This window comes from Rissa tridactyla, chromosome Z (assembly GCF_028500815.1).
Source record: "Rissa tridactyla isolate bRisTri1 chromosome Z, bRisTri1.patW.cur.20221130, whole genome shotgun sequence".
Lineage (NCBI taxonomy): Eukaryota > Metazoa > Chordata > Aves > Charadriiformes > Laridae > Rissa > Rissa tridactyla.
The window spans coordinates 54,954,247-54,980,252 of NC_071497.1; the positions used below are offsets into that span (position 1 = coordinate 54,954,247).

Genomic DNA, 26,006 nt, shown 5'->3' on the forward strand with positions numbered 1-26,006 from the left:
GACGGTTTCTGGGGATTTTCCCCGCGTCTCTGCCTTCCCCGCTCCGCCCGCCCCGTGCCCTCTTCCCTCGCTTTTGTTTGCACTGCACTTTTTCTGCAAGGGGGGACGGGAGAGTAGGGGGGCAGGGGAGCCCGGGTGGGCGACCTCGCTGCTATTTGTAGCGAAAGAATCGGCTAAAAGAGACGAAGGAAGAAAAGAAAAGGAGGAAAAAAAAAAAAAAAGAGCGAAGGGGGAAGGAAGAAGGAGAAAGAGGGAGGAGGAGGAGGAGGGGAAACGGAGCAGCAGCTCGGGAACAGAGAGCGCGCCCGGGAGCAGCAGCAGCAGCAGCCGCCGCCGCCGCAGGAAGGAGAAGAAGAAGAAGAAGAAAAGAAGAGCAGAGCGGAACAGAGCGGAGCGGAGGAGAGGTGGCGCTGGCAGGAGGAGGCAGGCGGGGACCTGGCTCTTCTGGATGCTGGATTTTCGGACTCTCGTTGACTCTCTCCTGCTCCCCGGCGCCGGACTGTGAGAGACACCCACCAGCGCCAGGCAGCAGCGGCGGGGGGCTCCGCTCGTAGCTGCTGCTGCTGCTGTTGTTGCTGCTGCTGCGGGGCTTGGATTAAATTGGCCGCCCCGGAGACGAGCGGGAGCAGCGGGGAGGAGGTGGCGGCGGCGGCGGCGGGAAGCGCTGGCGGGCGGGCAGGCGGCGGCGGCGGCTGCTGCTGGGACCGGGGGAGCCAGCATGACCAGGTAACTGCCCCGCTCCTGACCCATTTATTTATTTCTCCTCCCCGTCCCCCCCCACTCCCCGCCGCCTTTGCCGCCTCTTTCGGCGCGTTTGTGCTTGTGCGCGCACGAAGATGTGTGTGTGTGCGCGGGTGTGTGTGTGGGGGAGTGTGTGTGTGTGTGTGTGTGCTGTGCCTGCAGCCCGGCACACATGTGCCTGGCACACAACTCTCCCCCGGGGTGCCCCGGGGCTTCCCCCCCCGGTTCTCGCCAGCCCGCTCCCCTCTCCTCTCCGCCGGGTCTCAGCCTGGCGGCGAGGCCTGCGAGGGGAGCGAGGGGAGCCGCGGTGCGGGTCGGGGGATGGGGCAGGGTGAGGGCGGGTGATGGATCGGAGTCGACGTTTCCACTGAATGCCACTGTACACGGGCGGGGGCGGGGGGGGGCACGGACTACAGCAATTACACGCAGGCTGTTTGCTTTGGCGAGCGAATTATTAATATTAATTATTTTGTTTATTCTAGCGGGTGGGGAGAAGGGGGAAGGTAGCAAGGGGTGAGAGGCGAGGCGCCTGTCGCTGAAGAGGGGGTGCGGGGGCGAGCGGCCGGGAGGGACCCCCGGCACCCGTCCGACAAGGGCTCCCTCCTCCTCCTCATCATCCTCCTCCTTCTCCTCCTCCTCCTCCTCCTCCTCTTCCTCCTCCATCTCCTCCTCCTCTCTCTCGGCGGAGCGGGGAGACACGGAGATGCGAAGCTTTTCACAGGTTAGGTTTTTAATTTCTTTGTTTACTCTCCCAAAACCACTTGAAAGGAGGCACATCGGGATGGAAACTCAGTTTTCCGAGCGCTGACAAAGGGGCTCTTGAATTTGTTCAGCAAACTTATCAGCTCCCTCTGTGCCGTCTGCCCGTGCGAGCAGTCACTCCTCACTGCTGCAACCGGGCTCTCCCAGGCTGGCAAATAAAACAGTTGTTTCCTTCCACCGAATTCCATATTTTGCCTGTTTTCTATCCCCTCCCTCCCCGACAGAACTATACTATTTCCTTTTCAAGAGATTACCACTCACCCTTGTGTGTATGGCTTTTGAATGTCTGTTCTTCCTTATTACTTCTCTAGACTGCTGTCATGGGTATTTTATTCTTTTGCCTGGCCTTTGTACAGTTACTGCCTCGTGGAAGGATGGCAGCTTCTTTACCATGCTTACTATGTTCATATTCTCGGTTTCGACACACCTAGAAGGGTCATTTTATTTACGCAGAACAGTTAGGCTTTTATGTATTCCTTCATTTGTCGCCTGAGATGGTGTTGTATTGGAGATGAGTCTGTAGATGCTGATTTGCTTTGGAGTTTCCTATTTGCAGACATAAGTATTTTTGGGGAAGCCTGTATTCTCTTAAACTTAGGATTAATGTGGGAAGTTACGATTGTCTTCTCAGCCTTTCAGAGATCGCTTCCAACATACCTTTTGTTCAGGCACAAGCAACTTCTGTAAGATCGGGATATTTATCAGGAATTTTGATGCAGGGATGGAAAAATGTAGACATACTGTATTTTTCCTTCTTCTGGTATTTGCTAGTGGTTTATAATGCTATAAGAGTCAGTACTTTCTTTTCTTGCTGTAAAAGTGTATAGTAAATGACATCATTTTCTCCTGGGCTGGGAGCACACAAAGCTCCAACAATTCTTGTTATTGAATGGAGCAACTCTGAAGAAAAAAAAAAAAGATTCTTCCCTCTTCTAAATAAAAGCATATGTATGTGTATCTTACTTTAGATGGTAATTTTTTCATAGGTTCTTTAAATTCTGTCTCATGAGATCTGCTATTACTGTTTTTTTTGTGTGTCAAATTGACAAACTGGTCAGTTTAATAAATTCAGCTGTCAAATTTTGCCCAGTCAAAATTGCTAAAAGCTGTAAATGTACTGGCATGGGATTTTCAAGGCACTGAGTGTTACATAGAAAGGAAGAAGGATTTAATGAGAGACTTTTTACAGGAGTAGCTTTCCAATTTTAGTTTTGTCACTTGTGGTAATATGGTGGAGTATATTTAGATTTCTCTCAATGCAGAAATGATGTATAGCTTTTCTGTATCCACTTAAAGCACTGAAAGCTTTGCCTAAGTAGAAGACTTCTACTCTAAGAATGCACTAAGAATTTCATTATGGTTTGTGTGTGCTATGGCAAGCTGTCAGGAATGGTGTGTGGAAAGGAAAACGGTATCTTCGTATTTCTAGATATCAGGAGTGGGTCTTAGGACCTGCTTTTAGACCCATCAGTCATAGTACTTTTAAAATGACCGCTAAAGAATAATATGAATTAAGCGTTCTGCTGTGATGGTTATGGTTATGTAACCAAACACCAGCACTGTCAGCGAACTCAACGGGTGATAGTAAATCAGTGCTTAATCTTAGGAGAGGTTTTGCAAGAGCAGACTTGGGCATGTGCGAAAGCATGAAATAACTGGTGATTTAAGTCTACTCAGCGATTCACTTTCATTTTTTAAGATTGCCCTTCGTTCCCATGTTTGAATAATATAGGGACCAAAACTACACAAGCTGAAGAGTAGGAATCCCCCTTCATCTGCTGCTGTGTGTGCCGAGCCACTAGGGGCCTGTATAAACTGCTCTCGTACGGCAAATACCAGTACATGGCATATGCTCACTCTTTCACCAGACATTTTTTACACAGGTGCCTAATGTCAAAAGCAGAGTTGCCCATTATTTATTTCTGGCTTATAAATGAGACTGCAGTTACTTAGGAGAGGCATACAAATAGTATTTTATTCCGCGGTTTTTTATCCTACTTCATCCATTTCCCCCAGTCCTGTATGGTGCCCAGCATAGTTCTTTCCTCCCGTTTCTCCTGACTGCTGTGTGGCAGTTGGGGATGAACGTCAACTTGGGAGGTGCAAATTTTGGGCAAAGACGGATTTGAGTGTCTCCCCGCATTTCATATTTTCTGTAAGCTGAGAAAATCAGATTTGTTGCCTGTGTGTTTCTTCTATTAGATTAGTAATTGTACTGTTCCGTGCAAGTGTAGGGTTAAAAGATAAACTAAACAGGATTACTTCAAGGCAGGAACAGACATAGATTGATGGTGTATTTAAACTAGCTTTGTAAGTGTTATGTAAGTTTGAGAGTGGTGACTCTAAGGCTTTGGCTGGAGCGTTGTCAGCATTTATGTGACCTGGGCTGAAGATGCACTATGCATTTTTGAGTATTAGTTTCAGAAATTTTAAATCTTCCAGCCGTAGCATTCTTGATAGACATTAAGCAATAAGGTCAAGTATTCTTACACTGTTCCACTGTTGATTTTCAGTTTTTCAAACTGACAAGGCAGACAATTTGTAAAAGAGCACAGCTGAAATATTTGCATATTGGATTTCCTTCAAAATGAACTTCCATTAGTAAGCTCTTTGAAAATTCTCATTTAAAAGGATTTTCAAGCTGAACCACAGTAAGGTCATACAATCAAAATGCAGTTTCCCTATGCTATGTTAATTTTTTAATAAGCTGTTTTTAAAACAGCAGAGTTTTATACATCATGTGGTGTTGGGCCAGTTACGGCAAGAGGCTTTTTGTCATATTACTGACAACAGTTGTGCAAATATTGACTCAGTTTAATTTTCTGAAATATGCATGTGTGCACTTAGGTAAAGTCATGGTGAAATGTAGTGAAATCCACTTTAACAGTCTTCTCAAATGATAGATGTCTGCTCAAAACTGTAAGTCTTACTGAGTGTCGGTAAACCAAGGTGGTGTCTCCGAAATGCAGAGGATAGGCACTTCATTTGCACTTCAGATATCAAGAGGAGTAATATAGTACAGGTCTACAAGTCATTGTATTTCATTTTTGTATAAGATCATGGCAATTTTTAATCTTTTGTTCTTTAACAAGATTAGAAAAAGGTAAAGATATTTGCTGTTTTAATTTCAGTGTCAGAGTCACATAATGTCGTCTGTTGTAACAGGAGCTTGCTTGTGCTGTAATTCTACTTAAAAACAGTTGGCATAACACAGTCAACATGCAATATTTTTATGAAAACTCTCAATTTCGCATACTCTGTGAGTTGTTTACTTTATTTGCTTAATCCTTGTTTTCTTTGGAAAAGGCCTTAAATGAATCTAATTAATGAATGTACGCTGGCAACTTGGCAGCCTAACGCAAGAATCCGTGTTTAAAAATACACCTTCGTATACTATCAGTGATTCACCAAGTAGAAGGAAAGAGGAAGCTTTACTTCTCTTGGTGATCTACTATGGCGAAAGCTGCAGTACAACTGGCGAAATCTGATGAAGTAGAAAAAGATTGCATGAGAGTGCTTTGCCTGTAAATTCCTTTCCAGCAAGCTTCACTTCACTGGTTGTTTAAGCCGCTGTGCATTGATACAACCATATGTCCACTACTGCACAATTTTGACTTACATTTTGTAAGCTCAGGTGGCTTTTGGTTGATGATTGGTAATATTTATTAAAACATTGGGTGTTCATGTCCTCCTATAGGAAGTGGATGGCTAAAATGCAGGGAAAATAGATACCAAATAATACAAATGGTTTGTTTGCAAAAAAAAAAAATAGGTTAAATTGAATAAATTATTATGTAAATACTGAAAGTATTGCTATTTTAAAACATGATTACTATTCATGTTCTTTCAATTCATTCATAAAAGTGACAATTCACACTAAATACTCTGTTTATCAGCTTATTTTTAACTCCATCAGTAGGTATACACAGTCTGTACTTCCCTAAGATAAAAAGACTTACAGCTTTAGTGTCTCATGCTTACATGCTGTGACAGCCTTCTCCATCAGCTTAGTAGCACAATAACAAAAAAAAAAATTAACAACAACAACAAAAAAAAGAAAAGGTGATTGATCTTGCAGTAGAGTTCCAAACCAGAGATTTTTGCAAAAATCAACTCCCATGTTTACACTTGTGTGTCTGATATCTGCTGGGGATTCTGCGTGTTCTTTCAAATACAAAGAATGTGCAGAAAACTTCCTCATTCTCAGCCAACTGCAAATGATAGAATTTTAGGCACTTTGATTTATTATATCAGAGGACATGCCCTAATATACTATCATTCCCTGTGCTGCGCTTCTTCATAGTTAAGCTTAGTGGAGTTATTTGAGTTTTTCAGTAATCTTGCAATTATTGGAGCCGCTCCACTGGTACACAATTTAATTTGTTGTTTGCAGACAATCAAAATAGATGTCCTGGTTAGTGCCAGCCGAACTGCTCACATATTGTTGTAGTCAGATAATGTGTACTTTTTCCCCAAGCAGTATATCAAATGTGGTATATGGAGTAACGCAGGCAAGTGCATTGCTCTTTCTTTTACAGTTTTTGGTGTTCTGGAAATTATGTATCTGTAAGTCAGAGTTCAGTAAGTGGGGTGTAAAATCTGCCTTTTTGGATGGCAGAATTGGCTGATTCTCATGAAGAATATAGTCGGTGCCAACCTGAAACAAATGTGATTTAGGTCCGAAATTTGAAAATAGGTGTGAGTTTCTCTTGCAGATTTTCCCAATCCCATTTCTATTTCAGTGTCTCACCTTGGCTTTTTGTTACTTGCTTTAGCTCACTGAGAAGAAATTAAAATACATTCTGGTAACAATGTCACAGGCTTTCTGACCTTTAGAAAATAATTGTTGCTCAGTAATTCTGCTTGCTTTACAATGCTGATTGAATTAAAAAATTCTTAACTGCATTTTTGAACTGTCTGTAGTTCCCTCAAAAAGCTGAAATTTGTGCATGAGGAGTAAAGAGATTGCCATTTGTACCATCTCTCTTTTCTTTTTTCCTTTTTCTCTTTTCCTTTTCTTTCCTTTTCTTTCCTTTTTTCTTTTTTCTTTTTTCTTTTTTCTTTTTTCTTTTCTTTTCTTTTCTTTTCTTTTCTTTTCTTTTCTTTTCTTTTCTTTTCTTTTCTTTTCTTTTCTTTTCTTTTCTTTTCTTTTCTTTTCTTTTTTTCTTTTCTTTTCTTTTCTTTTCTTTTCTTTTCTTTTCTTTTCTTTTCTTTTCTTTTCTTTTCTTTTCTTTTCTTTTCTTTTCTTTTCTTCTTTTAATTTGTGCATGCTTTTACAAAAGTGAAGCACATATTCTTTATTAAAGTTAAGGAACAATGTTTTTAACTTCATTTTTCTGAAAAAAAAACCAAAAAAATTTGATCCCTACAGAAATATGTAGGGATATTTTGTACTCTGTATCTTTCTTTCACCTCCTTTATGCCACAGCAAGAAGGGGTTTATGAGACAGATGTGTGTTACCATTTCTAGCATAGAGACATGATTAATTTATCTGTGTTCAGCTGAGTAATTAAACTTCTGCGAATCACACTTTTAATTTTATATTCTTTTTACTTTTCTAAAAGGAAGGTGTTTTCTCCTTCTGTGGAATTTACTGTAGGCAAGGAGGGCTTTTTTAAAAGGCAGTTTACAAATGTAGGACCAGAGATATCCTGCCAAGGTTTTCAGTGCTGTGAACGTCAGGTGTATCATATCTTTACCTCTTATGCTACATTTTATTAAAACCCTCTTTAGAGGTGTACTGTTTATTAATATTTGTAGAAAGTTGAGTATTTTAAATTAATAAGCAAACAGCTATATTTTGCATGTAAGAAGCAGCAATTTTTTAAAAAAAACGGTCTCTGATTACTAGATTAGAATTTTGTCTGCCTATGTGTAGATAGAAGTAATTAATTTGGTGTGAACTACATGCAGTGAGAGATTTCTAAAACACAGATCAGAAAGTAGGACAGGTTTTATTTATTTATTTTTGTTTGTTTGGGATGATAGTGTGTCTTAGAAAGCTGCTTAACTGCTGCCCAGTGCAGCTGTCCTTCCCTGAAAGATTAGGTTTCAGGAGCAATGATGGATGTTGAATGTCTGTAGCCAGTTGTGGGGTTTGCTCTGAGGTCAGTGGTACTGATGGAGGATAGGAATTTACAGCCTTATGTCTCTACGCCAACGTAACCCGTAGCATTTCTCAAGAAAAAAAACCCACAAGGTACGTTCAATGCTGAGCTTGTATTGCAGTATGGTTCAGAAAGCTGTTCATACTAGTGAAAAAGAGTGAGTAGATTTGTGAATGATGACAAATTTAGTCATGAGTATGCCCTTTTGTTTCACAGAAACACTCAGAAATAGCTATAAAAAGTAAATACAATGGTGTGACTTTATTTAGAACTTCTTATGTACTATTTTAAAGTGTGTTAACAAATGTGTAATCTATACTGTTAACTTGTTATTTTGATTGTTTCAGATGTGTTTAAAGTTTTTAACAGCTTCCCAAGCATGAACATATTCTCCTTTTTCACCTAAAAATAGGGTGTGGTGGGTTTTTTTATGGAAAAAGTAGACGTTAGTGGATTTCAACAAGCTTAACCAAGGCAGAGTTGATATTCATCCGTGAAGAAAGGGTAGATATTAATGAGGTAGAAAGGGCAAATAGTATTTTGTGTTACTTTGTTTAGTTGGGTATCACAATACGTGTTGCTGATAAAGACGGATAGTTCCGATAGCTCTGACGTGTGCTTTCACAACTGTTTGTTAAGATCAGACTTTCAGACTTTATTTATGGACTATCTACCTTCCCTGAGTTTGTTCCTGATGTACGGTGATGTGATTAACTTTTAAAGGGTGAATCTTGGTAGAGAAAGGTGCACAACAAAACATGATGTTTTATTGTTAAGCTTGCAGACATTTTTTGAGTTGTTTGTATTAATTTGTACCTTAATGGTATAGGTGGATTTTTCTGTCAAGCCTTAGAAGAGCTGTCCTAATAGGCTCAAAGCCCTCAGTGGTCGTTGAGAAAGATTTCCTTTGACAGCAGCATTGTTTGGATCAGATCCATAGTGCCTTTGTGTCTTTGCTTAAATGATAGCAGTTTTTACCTCAGGTAATCCTAGCAGTGGTTAAATTTAAATATCGAGAAGAAAGCTTAATAAAACATCTGATGATTTGATTTCTAGTATTTCATAAATTAGGGAGTAAGAAGCAGTTTAGTAAAGAGAAATATGTATCCAGTAAGAATCACTTTAGAACAGTTTTGCATCAAGGAAATGGCATTTTGCCAAATGCCTATGTATTCTACTTATTGGCAGCATGCCATCAACTTTGTTTGGAAAACTGTCTTTGCTTAAGTAATAAATATTCACTATTTACCAATTCATTTTACTATAAATAACAGATGGGTTCTGTGATTAGTTTGGCTTTTTTTTTTTTTCACCAATTTCACAAAGAATGGAGTTTTGCAAATTGATGCATTAAGTGCATCAATGACCTGTTCTTGATTAACAGAATTTCCAAACAGTGAAATCGTTTTGTGTACCTTGTTTGATGATTTGGATAGTTCTGAAAATTATTTTTGCTTGACATGAGAAGTCTTGAATTTTTCTATTGTAAAAGGCATGTGAAAGAAGAAGTATAACATGAACTTAAAGAAATATTTCTCCTAGTTGATATTAATGATACTATAATGCAAGTTATTTTTTTACCAGAGAAGTGGATAATCAGTGTCAATTTTTGTTGTCACTAAGTCAAATGTGTAGAATTTACACCTGTTTCCCATTTTACATTTTCAAAAGCTGCCTTAAATGGTCATGTGGAGTTTCACATACTGACTACGTGAAAATTTTAAATATATCAAGGACGATAAATAATGAAGAGAGCATTGTACTTTCTAATGCTAACAGGTGGCAGTGAATGCCTGCAGGAGCAATCATACCTCTGTAAGAATGTTAGCATTCCTTGGGTTTAATTTGCATGATTACAGTGACTCTGGAAAAGAAGCAGCGTATTAAGACTTTAGCAGTAGTATTTCAGTTAGCTTGGAAATTTCTAGACAGTTTTGGGCTGAACAGGGTAAATAGTGTCTATACGTAAAAAGGAAATGTTTCTTCTCCAGCCGTTTGGCTGTATTTGATAGAACAGATATGTGTCCTTCTAGACACTAATCCCTAAAAGGACACTTACTAGGACTGTATCCCTGGCTGATTTATTCATAGGATTGCTTTATTAATCTAGTGCGCAAGGGTAATCTTATTCCAAAGGTATTAGAAAGCATGGAAATAACTAGTGGACTTCTTAGACATGTGGATTTCTAAATCTTTGAGCAAATCTAATTTATAATCTCAGTCAGTCTTTCCACTTTGTAGTGAGGAGTACATAACCTGTGAAAGGTGCAGTGGCCTTAAAACTATTGTTTCGTCTTTGCTGATCTCTGCAGTAGTCCATGTTAGAGAGAGCGATATTAATAAAAAAAAAATGAAAATAGATTGTCAGTTATGTGTAGAAGAAAGGTGTGATGGGATTTTTCTACTGTGATGATGAATGAATTGCTAGAAATGCTTATATAGTAACCAGTGCTTAACAGATGTGTTCTTTTAATAGATAAATTCTTAAACTGGGTTACTGGTAGGCAAGCTGCATTTTCAGCTTTTCTGTTGTTTTTATTGTGAGGAGGTGAAGAGCTTGCCGTTTTGGTGTGAAATTTTTGCTTTCCTGGATTAACTTCAGGTTGCAGGTGCCATTCAGAAAATTAGGCAGAGATATTTTCTGCAGTTCATATCTGTTGCTCAGATAACAGTGTTAATATCTATTTTATATTTAATGAGCAAGAACACTTGAGAACACTGAAGAGCTTTGGGTGGGAGGAAACCTGAATTCACCAACTTGAAAGAGTAAAGAGTGAAATTCTACAGCCTTAGAAGTTTCCCACTAAAGCAAAAGTGCCACAGGATCAATGACAATTTGACTGCTGTGACGGGGGATGCCCCTTCCTCGCCTCTTCTTTCTCCAAGTTGTTCTGTATCCTGGTTTTGCACTGCTGGGAGTATTTCAGCTGGAGATCTATCCTCTGTGAGAAAATGCCAGTTAGTAAATCAAGGAGAAATGTACGTTCCTGAAGAAATACCAACGCCTACTTCACTCCAGCTCTTCCATACTGTACATCACTCTGTCTTGAATAAGTCTTTGAGTATCCTTCAAAGGTAACTCTGTAGCAGTTTTTACTTCTCATTGATAGATTGTATCTGATGACGTAAACTCTCAAAAACACTGAGAATGGCTCCCTAGACTGTCCTTATTTCAGAATGTCCTTTAAATTATGAATATTAGATGCTTTAATTGTTATGTTCTAGAAATCCCCTCTGAAACCTACTATCATTAGTATCTCAAAGGCTTCATTTATGGTTTTTACATCTTCTGCTAAGTGTTATGGACTTGTCCTTTTGTATTGATCTCCAGGTTCTTTGACTCATACAGATATGTAGAAAGAAGTCTTTCAACATAGGCTTTTCTATCCATTGGTGTACTTAAGACACCACATGTGTGCTGGTGCACCTCCTGCCTTCGTTGAGATATTTGAATAACTCAGGGCTATCAATTTCTTAAAAAGTTCTGTGCTTTCTTTTTATATCGTGGATAGGACACAACATTATCTTTTGGTTATAGGTCAAATCTCTGCTTTCTCAACCACTTCCCATTTTTCACATCAAGAGTCTCTCCACATTAAAAGAATGAACACAGTAAGAGAAACAGACGTACTTGACAGCTTCTTCTGGTTTGTTGTGTCTGCAGAACTGTGTGAGTGTAACCACAAAGAAATATATATCTCTGGTGGCATTTTGGTGTTTTTGTCTCTAGATGCAGAGGTAGCAGACTTAGATTTAACTGTGGGTGCTAGCGCTCTTCTGTCGTGGTGCAGCCTTCCATTTATGTCTTTGAATTATTCAGTTGAATTCAGTTTCTTAACTCCCATCTCTGTCACAGTGAGCCAGTTTTTATTGAGACACAGTCCTTGATCATTTGGTCTCTCAGATGACCTACCTGGTAAAAGAGTTGCAAGTTCATATTCTGGTGAGAAATTCAGGAGTATAGGTTTCAATTGAATGAGCTTTCAAGCTCATTTCAATGCTGGGTTCTCCAGGAAGAATTGGAGCTACATACTTTTCAGAAGAACACAAACCTTCTGTGTTAATGTTTTGAAGCATTAAATTTCATTAATAGACACCATTTTTCAGACATTGTCACACTCACTGTACTTTTCTTAGTATGGTGTATTACTTCGCTGTTTTTAATGTGTTTGAGAATTTTCAGTCAGGTTCTTACTGTGCTTTTTTCACTAGTGTAGTTATTATTCCACCTACTGAGTTTCTGAGGTGTTATTAGTGGTTAACAATGGCTGCTTTTCTTGAGTTACACATATACATACAGATATACAAACATAAGCAGGATTCTCCCTCAGATTTGTATTTGTAAGTTTTGTCTGTCAGTGTAGGGTGGATGAGTGCTCCAGTCAGAGAGATAGTTGTATTACTAGATTTCTGGTGTTGCCTGGAGTTGCATGCATTGAATAATTTAGTAACTGCTAAGGGGAGCTAGTGGTGTTCGGTTCTACTGTTGGGAATGAAGTCGTAGAAGCTGAGAGTTTGTCTTTTACTGAGAGTGCAGGTAACCACACGCCCTTGACATAGATGTTTAATTGTGATTTTGGTTTCCCTTTGTAATGGTTTGAAGCTCATACTGAAGTTGTCTAGCTTGTCTGAATCTATGCAGAGTCCAAAGCTTCTTTTAGAATTAGGTTTTTTGCTATTTGGACATGGCTTTCAGTACTTGCACATTTTCAGAGTCCTGTTCTTACAAAGACCAGTTTTCAGAAATGCCTCTCACTGAGACCTTGTACTTCAGAATATGTTGCAGATCTTGTCAGTGTTTTGCCTGCTTTATGTTTGCAAATACCTCAGATATTTGTCGGATCAACATTTTGATTTATCAGTTATTTGTTTCCTGATAAACCATTTCCTTTTTTTCCTTCAAACTTGCTGAAAGGAAAAAACATATTCAGATTTTCTTGCCTATAATATCCTCTATGTTTTGCTGTAATGTTGATGATTTTTCTATTTTCCTTAATAGCGTGTAGAGTGGGAAAAAGACATGAGGTCCATCTCAAATTATTCTTCCTTACGGTGTTCCCTAGAAGATACCAGAGTACTCCTTAGAAAACCAAGAGTCTTCCTCCGGAGTAGTGTGAAAATATCTTTTGTGTTCAGCAATTCCCTTTCAGATTTTAACTGTGAAAACAATAAGGCAATTTTCTGATGTTTCTTATCCCAAAGTATAGGTGAAGTTTATCCTTCAAAAGTCATGTGGCTTCCCTTTACTTAAACTATAGATTTCATGGGTATTTTACTAATTGTAATGCACGTCTACCTTAAAAGTTACAGCTGTGTGAGAGATCTTAGTGTGTGATTGGTAATCAAATAACCAATAATTGAACTAGTATCAGTGGAGTGAGTTGACGTTTGATTGCTTAGATGACAATCAGGAATTACTTCATACTCTCAGATGGGCAGAATCTTAGATCTCAGGTGGAATAAATAATATTAAATCAGACATAATTTTAGATAGCTCTACGGTCCTTTATTGGGTGTCTATATATGGGACCAGTGGTGTATATAATACATTCCTTTGCATGGTTAGTTTTTACTTGAACTATCAAAAATAGTTTTAGAGCTGCATTTTTAGGATGACTCAGAGATATGAAGGAATTGTACACTTGTGCATCACAAATACACTGCCCAGACAGAGAGATTACAGAGATTTGTGGAACGATAAAAACTAGTCCAGTCAGCTGTACTTTGCAAAAATCCCCTTACTGTTTGTGCTGTTATACATAAGAGAATCCTTGTAGGCATCTTCTGTGGCTTACAGTCTAAAATTTAGTCCCTGCTTTGTGTCATTGCCTAACAGAGTATGAATAATACAGAAAAAAAAATCTGGTTGTAAAACACACTAATTTTCACTCTTCCCTTTTATCCTATACTAATTATCTGGAAATCTAAGGATAACTTTGAAGAAAAAAGTTCTTTATACACATATAGCTAAAAATAACTATATTGCGGATAGTCATGTAACTAGATCCCCTGAAATGACTGTTAAAATACAGAACATTCGTGGCTGCTGCTAATGTTAAACACACCAAATCAGAGAGCAAATGTGGTTTTTTTAAGTGTTAGGAAGAAAATCAGAAGAAAATCTGTTGTAGATTAATGAAGGACTATTTTTAAATGAACTTCACTGTAGAAGGACAATCCTTGTGTGTAAGCAGTGCTTGGTAATAAGAATTGCGTGCTGCATATGGCTCACTTTATTCATGCACATACTCCTGTGGTATCAAATGGATTTAATCGCACAGCAAGTTAGCAGGAACTGGTTTTTTGTCCTGTCATTCTATATAGTAAAATTGTATAGTAAAAATGTGAAAACATATATATATGAAAATGTAGCAAGGACAGAAAGGATAAAGAAAAATGCTTAATTTAAGATAGAATTCAGCAGAGAAGTTAGGGTCGCCCATACCCATAACCATATATCTAGGTAACTTCACCACTGTGTAACATCATTGAAATCCATGAGAGTATATGAGGTTTTTAAAAATAAGCATGTGTGTGATTTAAAAATAAGTATGTGCACTAAAATGATTTTTTAAATTTGGGCACTTAACTCCATGGAGGGGAATGAAGTAAAAAAAAAAAATCTAATTTCTGCTTTACTCTTGCCATTTTCTTTGAAATGTTCAAATCAATTTTATTAACATATCTGACAAGAGATGGAATAGTTTACCTCTTTCCTTGGTTTATGGAAAGTAATATACTACAACTTTTATTTGATATTGTTTGGTTTTCTTTTACGTTTGCAAGCAAAGCATCTCAAATCTACTGAAATGTGGAACAGACATAGGCTATATTTCCATTTGTATGCATTATGGAACACTGTCATTTGACTACAGGAAAAAATATTAAATAAGAGGTCCGTGACAAGTCACTGTCTGTTCTATAAGTGTGATCACTTCAGTTCATGAACATACTTTTTTTAATCTTATGTGATACAGGAACACTAATATAGGCATCACTCTGTCAGGAATTTCTGTCTTTAACCAAAACATAATGCAGGGCTGAAATGTTGAACCCAGTCAAGCAAAGAGATTCTTCTCACTGGTTCATACATGCTAATATTTTAGTGAAGATCTGTTTCGGTATTTATCCAAATATCAGCTGAGGTCTCTGCAAAGATTGAGAGATACGATGTACACTAAATAAGTTTTTGTTGCGTCTGTTCTAATCAATTTTTTTCTTTTGCATTTCATTGTCATACCTACTTGTTTTTAAGATGAGTATAACAAAAGACAGCACTAGATTATTAAAGGTGAAAGTCTTAAATATTCATGAGCATATGAAATATGAAAGTTTTAGAGAGAAAATTACTGCCAGTGATTTCTCTTGTGGAGGAATTGCAGAATAGAAATTCTAACATGTTTTGTAGAGGATGAAGGGATTGGTAAAAACTAGTTCCTAATCTGGTAACTGAAGAAATTAGCAGAATTAAGTTATATATTACAAGATAAGTTAGTCTTTTTATCACTGGGCTTGTGCTGGTCTATATTATTTTATAGTTTGTGCCTTGTGGTTATTCATAATTCTGTTGAATTGGTGATGGAGAAATAATTTAGGTAAAATATTTCAGTACTTTTGTTTGCACTTCAAAAAGAATTTTCCAAATACTGAAAACAGTGAACAAGGTAAAGTTCTTTGTAAATTTGTGGAACTGAGGGTAGGCAGTAGTTGGCATTTCATTGTAAATTATCAAGTACAAGTAATTTACTTTCTGTGGATTTGTTGTATGTGACATTGTTATGTATCAGTGCTATACTCCTTGTTTAAGAACGGGCTTTATGTCCATCGTTCTTTAGCTTCAGCGTTACCTTCTCTTAGAGATTCCAGCCTTTTTCCTCAAAAAGCTTTTATTCTTCTTACAATGCTGCTCTTCTGTGTTCTTTTTCTTTGAGTGCCTTTTGTACATTTTTATTAAGGTAGATGAGCTGAAGACCAAAAGACTTCGAAAGTCATATCTGTTCTTGGGAAAGGGTCTAAGAGTATGAAGGTGTGTTTTCTCTAGGTAGTTAGAAGAGTCATTTTAAATTGGTATGATTTTAACGTCTAGATTTGCTGACATGGACTGGCATTATAGCATAGGCTTGGTTTGGTTTTAAAATAGAATTTTATTAAATTACATGAACCACTTGGGGGTTAAGTCTTCCAATTTCCCATTTGTCCCTTTACTTCAATGCAGTCTTCTATCTGTTATATAGTTTTGTAGAATTCAGTGCACAGGAATTTGTGAGTAGAGGAATAAACATTCTATTACGGAGCAATCAGATGACTTTCTGTACAAGTGATAAAAACATAATATTAATAAATCACAGATAGGGTGATAGGAATCATATGAGTCAAATAAAGGTAGAGCCAGGAGAGTATTTCTTGGAATTGTAACACTGACCCCAGATTTCTCCTGCTATATGAGAACAAAAGCTGCCTTGCAACTAAGGTTTTTGCCTTATTTTATGGAATGCAGAATCTGTTATGTATAGAATCTATTATTTGTTGGTTGTTTTTTTTGTTTTCTTTTTTTTTTACATATTAGATTTTTTAAAGTAATAGCTTTTGTAGCTAGTCTGTATCAATATTTTCTACCAATAGCGTAACCAAAGTCACCGTTTTGATATCCCTTTGGTGGGTGCAGTTGTAACACACATGATTAGAAGGTCATCCTTCAACCTTGGAAGAAAGTACTAAATGGGAACCCTAATCATGGACAGTATTCAATTTTTCTTAAGAAGTGAAATTGAAATGGAAACATAAACTAAAATCTTGAAGGCCTAATTTTGTGTCCTGTTGACATCAGTGGGAATTAGAGTACAGTAGTGTAGAGAACGTGACATTTAAAACAACATGGACTCTTTATGGTCTTCTAGTTTGACCATAAACATCAGTGTTCTAGTAAAATATACATAAATGGGATGTAAATATTTGTATTAGTTTTCCATGTTATATGCCTTTTAGCCTTTAGATTGTACAGGCTGCTGTTCCTAAAAATATTTTACTATCATTTATGATCAACTTTCTTTTCATCTTGTACTTCATAGCCTGTTTTACCAGTAATTTTCACACTGTTGATTGTTATTTGTGTAAAAAACATGATAGCTTCAGCTGCCATTGGTCTTGTGTTTGACATCTTTTTTGTTGTTCTGCTTTTATGATTATAAAAATATGCTGTTCCCTGCAGTCAGATTTTGGCAAGGTCTAGAAGGATTTTTCTCAAAGCAGTTCTCTGTTCAGGTAAATTAAAGTCACTCTAAGAGCTTTGGGGATTACTGGATCAATGCACATCATTTTACATAATATTTTCATTGCTGGGTACTGAAATATATTTAGGAGTTGTCTTACAAGGTACCAGCAGGACTTTGTTGAGTATGTGTATGTTTGTTTTTTTAATTTTTATTCCCTAACTGCTGTTTGTATTCAGTGCACATTATAGCTCTCCGAAGACTGAAAATGCTTTTCATTATTGCCTTTTATCTGTCGTGCTGTTTGAATGATTTTACTGGACACTAGTAAAGTAGGAAATTGATACAAGTAAATTACAACTTATATCTATTTCTGCTGTCAGAAAAGCACTAGAGGAAAAAGAGAATATGGCTGCTACAAAACATAGTTATTTAGAAAGCAATTTTTGCCAAATTAGTATATGTAAATTATCCTTTCTGTGTAACTTTCTCTGTAGGACTGAAATGTTTACAACCGCAGTTGATTCATAAAAATATTGTAGAATTGATCCACATAGATTCACATTTTTAAATTGACAAATATTTTTTCCTAGGAAGTGAAAGCCATCTACTGCAAAACAGATGGGTTTCTTTTCTTTCTTTTTAGTCCTAAGGTCTCGTGGATGCATGCACATGTACACACAGACACATAAATCATGAGAATTTCATGGTGGCTTGGGAGATTGCATGCCTTAGATTTTGTTGCTGTTTCTGAGCACCAGAAAATTCTGATATTTTGAGGGATTTTTTTGATTTTTTTAATTAATGGGATTTAGAAAATACTGGCATTCCTTGAAGTGTTTTTCAAATGCATCCTCATCTAGATTTACAAGATTCTGCTGTAAGCTACTGATTGTTCTGCTTTTATTACCATTAGGTGATGAATGATGCTTTTTGTTATTTTTCTTGTCCCTTACCTCCTTCCTTCCCTGCTTTCCTCGCAGGTTTTAATACCAGCAATGAAGCTGGTCGTTTTTCAGGTAGCATTCGGTCTGATCGACACATCATGTTAGTAACGTTATGTGTGATCTTGTATAAGAGGAGAGATCACAAGGGGAGTGTTTGGCTGGTGCTACTGTAACTCTGTGTCCATGCAGGATCACCGGTGAACTGCCTATTGTACTGTGCACAACGTAGATTATTGGTTTTTATATAGGTACCTAGATCAGAGTAGCTTAAATGATACGATTTCTGTATTTAGGTAGACTAACCAAATTAATTTTAGGCACTCCATCTGCACAGGGTAAGAAACCTCACAATTCTTTTCCTGAAGGAAGAGGAATTTGAGACTAATTCTCAACATTTCTTAATGGGTTTTGGGGAATTTTCCTGGGAAAAAACGTACCATTTTTCATCTTTAGTTTCTTTAGTGATCCAGTGTTACTGTAGGGGGTAGTCATTACTGACTGTGACTCTTAAATCTTTTTTTGTTCTGAATTCTGAATTTGGACTGAGTATTTTTGATGCTCAAATTACTTGTTTGAAGTTACAGGAATTAAAACTAGAATTTTTAATGAAGCACTAATAGTTTTAAACAGAAATTTTCCCTGAATGATGTGACACTTAAGATTTCTCAATAAAGATTTTCCCATTGCCAAATTACATTACTGCTTGGATAGAAATTGGTCAGCTTTGTGTTATCGTTGTTCTTTCTTTGCTTTCTCATTGTGTCTTTTTATATATGGATTTTTAGCTAATATTTGAAAAAAAAAAGAAAGAATTTGTGTGTTTCCATCATGAATATTAAATCGTTATGTCTCTTTTCATTTAGTTATAAAGCAGATTTGTCTCAAGTGACACTGCTTTGTATTTGTAACAAGGTAAACTATAAATTTCCTTGCATTTTACACTGTAATCATGCAAAAATTTGAAATACTTCTAGAGCAAGCTGCTCCTTATTGGTTTGTTCTTTCACTAGTATTTTTTCTTACTTGTTTTGATCTAGGCAAAATCTTACCTTGCAGAATACATGATGAATGGATAAAGTACTAGGATGCCAGTTCAGGCTCAGTCCTTTTATCGTCATCCATTTGGTTAAGAGATTAACATAGAACGTAGGAAAACATCTTGAAAAGATGAATACTTTTAAGGTTCTTTCCAAATGGTGTGTGACAAATCTAAAACTTAGTTTCTCACCTCTGCTCTTGTTTAAGTGGTTGTAGAACAGTGTGAGGATATGGTGCTTTACTGCTAACAGTCAGCCTTCCGTCATTTGATGGATGTTAAAAACAAGTTTCTTTTGGATATAATAAATCTATATGAGTGGCTGGTAGATCTGCCATGAACTAGTTATTGCACAGGTATAGTTGGTGTTGCATAGAATTCACAGTGCTTTTCCTTGTAAGCCGGACCAGTTGTATACCTTTAGCTCTCCTGGGAGACTTCCAGTAAAGTACCAAATTGAAAATAGATTGACTAATACCGAAACATTTTCACTAGGAGCTATTGAGAGATGAGATAAGAAAATGCACAGTAATATTCAAGTTTGAACTCATGTTTCCCAAAATCAAATTCTTACATCTCTGTTGAGCTTTACAGCCTTTTTTTACAATTTATAAGCTTTTTCATTTTTTTTAATGAACAGGGCTATTTTTCCGAGGAAAATATTTGTACCTGTACTATTTTAAAAACAACCTGTTCATGTGGCATTATTTGAATACATTAGATGATAATTCTGATGATATTTTGGACGTGAAATCCTTGCATAAATGTTGCTTTCACTTACAAAGTAGTATTAAATAGTATTAGGAAACTTGACATTACGATGCAATTTATTTTCAGTGTCTGACTTGCTGTCCTCCCATTGGTGATCTAAGAAAAAAAGGTTCTGTGTATTTCAAATCTTGTGTATTAATTAATCTCTTGACTGTTTTTCTTAATTTTTACTTGTAGAATAAATGTGACTTCTCATACAAGGGATGTTCTTACAGTCCCAAACCATGTTTAATTAGAACTCAGCATGCAGTTTAAGATGGCATCTGTTTTCATGAAGCACGATTATTGCTGCTTGTGCTCTTTTTTTTCCTTCTCTTCCTTTAATGAGCATTGAATTCATTAAAATAAGTGAATAAGATTGCTCTAAATAAAAAGATAAATACAGCAAAGATGGGTAACCTTTTAAACATTATAATCAAATACGCATTACAATTTTAGCATGCCCTCTTTCACACGCAATCTGATAAAACACAAGGATATTTAGTGGTTGTTAATCTAAAATCTATGTATTGATTAATGCAATGCCACTCTGTAAATGTAAGATTTACTGCAGATTCTGTAGATGACTGGTGTTCTTGCATATTGATAGGCTGAGGTAGTTTTATTATCATCTGACAGAGTAACATCTACTTGGTTTGGAAGCTTTATTTCCCATATGTGTTCTATGACTGACCTCTCTGCTGCCAATGCCAAACAGGTATCATACTGTTTTCTATAAAGTTGTGATGTATATATCTGACCACTTGGAGTCTGATGGAGACTATCGGTGTATCTTCCACAGCTGATTAAAAACACCACTAAATCTTCAGTGGCCTATGCTGCTTACAGATAACTTTGATCTAGAGACCTACATGTTAAAGCCCCCATACCTCGTTAACATTCCTAAAATATCTTGTTCTTATACAAAATTGGATATAAATTAGGGAGAAAATTACAGTTTGAATGTGATTTAAAGAAGTTAAGTGGGTGACTGAGGAGAGCCGTAGCAGCAAAAGGGCTGTATGTCAGCCGTAAATCACAGCCTTGGTAAAAAGAAACCTAAAATTGTATAAAGGGTAAGAAAAAGTAGATGAAAGGATTACCTGGGGAGGCTATTGTAGTAGCAAAAGAAGAGCTGGTCCATGAATAGCCTGAAAAGAAAGAGTCATTTTTAAATTAACTTTGAGCTAGAGTAGAAGGGATATTTTGAGTGTTTGTAGGTTCTACTTGAGATAAGAGTCTCCTGTATACCACTCTAGAAAGTAAAAAGGCTACTTAGGTTGTAAACCTAAAGGCTAAGAAGTTAAGGTCTTGCAGCAGGCCACACAGTCTCTTTTCTGTCCTTTGTGCATTTGGTTTATGGACTAATTGAAGCAAGTCTTCTGTGAAAATATGTGATCTCGCACTTGATGTCTGTATCACGACTCTACCCTTATGCGACTTAATTTAATTTTCAGTTGGTTGATGCTGAAACAGAATGTAGCTTTAATGCAGTTTTATCTGAGATCTGTGATTCAAGTTGGTTTCTTCAGGAAAAATGGCATCATCGGGATGGTTGTCTGACTTCAGAATTGCTGTGGGCCATCTTGCAACACCCTCTGTGTAGGCTTCTGCTGTTACAATTGTTGGACTATATTTGGTAGCTAGCAGTGGGAAGCACTTGCCATCCCACAGTGAGACTGGGTTTGTATGTTTCATAAGTGAGAACCAGAAGTGTTTGAGAGGAGCTTATCCAGGTTTATTGTCATCCATGGCATTAGGAATGCTCTAGCCTTTGTAAAAATTCCAGGAAAAAACAAAATTAAAACCCACTCCCAAAAAACAACATGCAGTGTTTAGTACTATACTTCAAGGAAAGTTTGAAGGAAGTATCGTTGTTCTTGCCTTCATTTCTTTTGCCAAGGAATTCCCATGATGACTTCTGTTGCCTCTGCCGTTGCTCAGTAGGCCTGAAATATAGACTACTTGTGCTTTTTTTGGCCAGGTGCCCTAGTGCTCCTAAGCTACGTATGAGTGTTAAGGCAACAGAAAACTTTTAACAGTTCGGAGTTTTGCTGCACTGGAGACAAACCTCATGAAGCAAATAGTGAGCTGTTCTCCTCTAACAGTTTCAGTGGAACTTGCTGCTTTTGCCCAGACAAGTTGCATGTGCCTCTCGTGATGGAAAGTTTTAGATATTTTGCAATTAGTGCCATTTGATAGTAAATGCAAGTGTTGCCTTTTTTTTAAGATATTATCCTAAATTGACTTGATTAAAAAAAACCCTCATATTGAAGTATTATTGTAGTGCTTTGTACTGTGTATTGTAATTTTGTCTTACTTTTTTAATTATGGTGATCTTTCTCAACCAGACTATAACCAGAAATTATATTTATATAACTAAGTTTTGCCTCAAGTTTATGAGATGGACCAGCGTCTATAAAAATCATAAACCTTTACATAACTGTCAACTAATGAAAGAATGCCATGTTTGCCTCATGATGATCCTTCTACTATAGTATCTCTAGCTTACTTGCCAGTTCTATAATTATTTTATTGGAAATACTGTACTTGCATATTTGAAGTGAATTGCAATAATTTATCTGCTATATGCAAAGTGCTGTGCTTTTCCTCTTCTGGCCTTAGAATCTAAAGTAACAGTGACAGCCAGACCTTTTCAAATTTGCTCTGACTGCAGTTTTTAATTAAAAATGAAAGTTTTATCCTGTGAATCACTGACAGACTGTCTTAAAATGTAAATTCTCTGTTGGCTAGATTGGGCCCGTGTGGGTTAGTGGGTAGGGACTGGGCAATGGAGTCTGTTCTGCTTCAAGAAGGAGTTGGGGACATAGCCAGTAAAATTAATTGTAACGGAAGTGATGTGAAGCACAATCTAGTGGAATTTGAAATCAGACAGTAAGTACATGACAGCATTCTGATATTGACCTTTCCCTGCGGAGGAGGGATACCTCTGTCTGTAGTGTCGTCACTACATCGCACAGACACAAGAAATGGGCATTTCATAGAGCTACTACACTGTCGGGATGGTCATTTTTTCTGCTAGACAGGCTAAAAAGCTGAGAATTCAGTCTAGCTGCATGAACTGTCAGGGCTTGTGCTCTTGGAAATGTACTGTCTTTTTTAGTTTTTAGGAACAAAAACTTTTACTTTCAACTGCTATGACTTTTCTGAGTATACCTGTGATAAACTATGTAAGTATTATCCAATAGTTACTCCCAACAAATATGTGGTATTTAAGAATTCTTTGGACATGTTCTGAATCCCACTGATTTTTTTTTCTGTTTATTTTATTGGAATGTAAATGAGAGAACTAAAAATCTTTGTAATTTTCTTTCCAGTAACACTCTTACAGGAATTTTGCTTAACTGTTTCATATCGGTTTTGTTTTGATGTCCTTGTGCTCTTATACTATTGTTTTTCAGCTCAACTGTAATTCTAAATGAGGCTTATTCTTGGTTGTGGTGATCACTCTATGCAACAGAAAACTTTCTTTTTCCTTTAGGGGACCTGATATGTTTGCAGTGCACTGTGCCTCTATCACAGGACAGATCCATAATTGAACAATCCATCGTTTTGTTTTGCTCTTTTGTTGTGATGTAACCACTGTCTAAACTTACCAAAAGCACAAAATGGATTTAATATACTATTATTATTGCTGTTATTATTAACATTGTAAGTGCTGATTAAACATGCCTAAGGATATTTTACTAGACATTACGGGAATGTATAAATTTGCAAAAAGCTTCTATTCTGTGCAATTTTAGGCCTATTATTTTAAGTGGATCTCATTCAAATTCAGTTTGCTATGCCCTAATTGGACTAGTTTAACACAGTGTTCTCAATAAAATATATTGAGTGGATACTTCTAAAAATGAATATAGTGATAAGAAATGTATCATAGGTACCTAAATATATTACCTATTGATTTTTTTGGCTATTGAAATTTAAATCATAATAATTTCTTCAGTGTTATTTGTGAAGAGATCCTGTGGGTAAAGATGCTTAAATTCTTCAAAGCTACAGTAATAGATATTGTTAACCTTTAGGTTGTAAATACTTAATAATTCTAAAGCCTTTGTAGGAAAAAAAGCTAAGTAACTAATTTCTTTTGTGCTGTATGCACACACCATGTGATGCTTTTGTTGCTGGTTCTTTTCAATGGGTCTTAAGTTTTCATTACTAGAAGTGACCTCAAACTGCTACTTGTAGAGGTAGGAATGCACTATTCATAATTTCTTAGGAGAAATTCCACACACCCATGAATAACGGGGCTTTACACAGAATAAAAATTAATCTCAATAGTAATCAAAATATCTGGTTGTATTGTGAAGTTCTTTACAAAATAATATCTATATCTGCTTCATTTTTACTCTATTTTTGCACATGCTGTGACTGCTTTTTACTAATACACTCAATACAGTTACTGTGCATGGATAAATATCCCAAATATGGCAAAAGACCAAAAGACAGAGTATTCTTAAGTCACTTGAAAAGCTTTCAGATCTTTACCAGTGCTATCAGTATTTTGTTTATAACACAAAAAGAAATTATGAAGAATCACAGTTGCTTTGTCTTACTTGCAGAGGAAAATAAGAAGATGCTTACTGAACCAAAAACTGGTCTGAAAAGTTGCATTGATTTTTGCCGTTGCTGAAGCAGCAGCATTGTGGCCTGTGAGGCTTTTTTGAGAACTCTTGTGTTTTACACCTTTTGATTTTTGTTGGAGGGTTAAATTTTACCTCAGAAATCCCAATCCTGCAAAACATAGTTGCTTTATTTTTAATGCTGTTGCTTAAAGTTATGTGGATATGCAAACATTCTTAGATTTTTGCCTCTTACTGTTGTACAAATATCTTTCCAACTCATCTAATGGTCTGTTCATCTATGTAACTGCCTATAAGGCTGGACTTGTAAAAGTATCATTTTCATTGACTTCTTCCCCATTTTAAAGAGGTTTAGTGATAATATGGCCTAGTGTTTGTCTGTGTTTTTCTTAATATAGCACAGACATTTTAAGAGTACTATATACTTTTCCATGTTGGTCTCTACGACCATGATACTGCAATGTCTGAAGCATTTTTATTGAAAGAAAAATATGTTAACCTAAGGTTCACATAGATATGAAAGAAGCTGTCTTCTGTGTATCGAAGACTGGCTGGCCACGTATGGGTAAACCGGTGTTTTTATGTGACATTTATGTGACATCTTTTGATAGTCACAGATGTGGAAAACAGACCTGTTGAAAAATTCTGGACCATTTTCTTCTTTCAATGCTTCAGTTTCGTCATCTGTACAGTGGAGATACAATTCAAATGGGGGTGCCTTTGAAGTAAATGAGACCTGCAGATTTAAGTTGTTGCTTGAGAACAGTACAATGTATAATAAATTATTTTCACGGTAGTTGCAGGAATTCTAGCAAGTGTCTGAGCTTTTGCCTTCTAAGATGTAAGAACACTCCCAGAAAAGCTCTTATAGTCTATCCCAGCGATGCTTAAATATAATAAAAGTAATTGGATATTATTTTGTATAAAAGAGAAAATTAAATAAAGAAAAAAAAAAACGAAACAAGAAAAGGGGAGGGTGCAAGGCCACTCCTAGCTCAACTTCTAGATTTTATTACCTTAAATTACAATCTTGCTTTAGAGTTAGTGGCATTTTTCTCCTGTGCAGAAGCATGTTCTTAAATATTTGTATTGTTTGAAGATTCCACAGAGAAAGTCAATTAAGTGTATGCAAAACAAGCCAGCACAGGTCTAATAAAAATAATTTCCTAAAATTTGTGTAAACATACTGAAGCTCTTTTAAATTGTATTTTAGGAAGCTTTAGAGCAACTTGGTTGGGATTATACTCTTGATGCAATATGCAAGTTAGGTTCCCAATATAATATTAGCATAAAGGTAACAGTGTGTTATGTGACCTTTTGAGTCTAATATGGGTGAGACATGGGTGATGTCCGTGTTTTTTGAAAGCTGGGAACCTACCTGTGTTCTTTATCTAGCAATTTTTTTGACTTTGCATGCCTGATGTTTTTTTTTAATAACAAAATTCCCATCTGTTCCCTATCTGAAGTATCAAGGAACTGTAATTTTAGTAAGTTCCACAGTAGTAGTATGAGGTCAATGACAAAGCAGGTTGTGCATTTCCTTACTTAAATGTTGAATACTTAAAACTGCTCAAGGACTTGCAACATTAGAATGTGTCCCATGAGAGATGCTTGTGGACAAAGAGCATGTGAATTGTTCAAAGATGTTGTGTGGACACTACAATAACACATATATGTGATATCCATGTAGCAGAATATTGTGGAATCATGTGATAAGTTGAATTTACTGTGGGCCTTTGACCACATACCCTTATGGTTAGTCCTTTCCCCCAAGGAGTTACTCTAGTAATCATTGATTCCACTGAGAAGCCTCAAACAACTAATATTTCAGCTAACTGTAAAAGCATAC

General features: G+C 36.8%; 1 protein-coding gene across 2 annotated transcripts in view; it reads left to right on the forward strand.

The window, feature by feature from the left end:
* Window positions 1–241: 241 nt before the first annotated feature.
* The window catches only part of PTPRD (protein tyrosine phosphatase receptor type D), a 373,393-nt gene continuing 347,628 nt past the window's right edge, over window positions 242–26,006 (forward strand). For both annotated transcript variants that reach the window (XM_054186468.1, XM_054186469.1), the window contains exon 1: window positions 242–726. The gene's annotated coding sequence lies outside the window, so the exon portion shown is untranslated. The remainder of the gene's footprint in view (window positions 727–26,006) is intronic.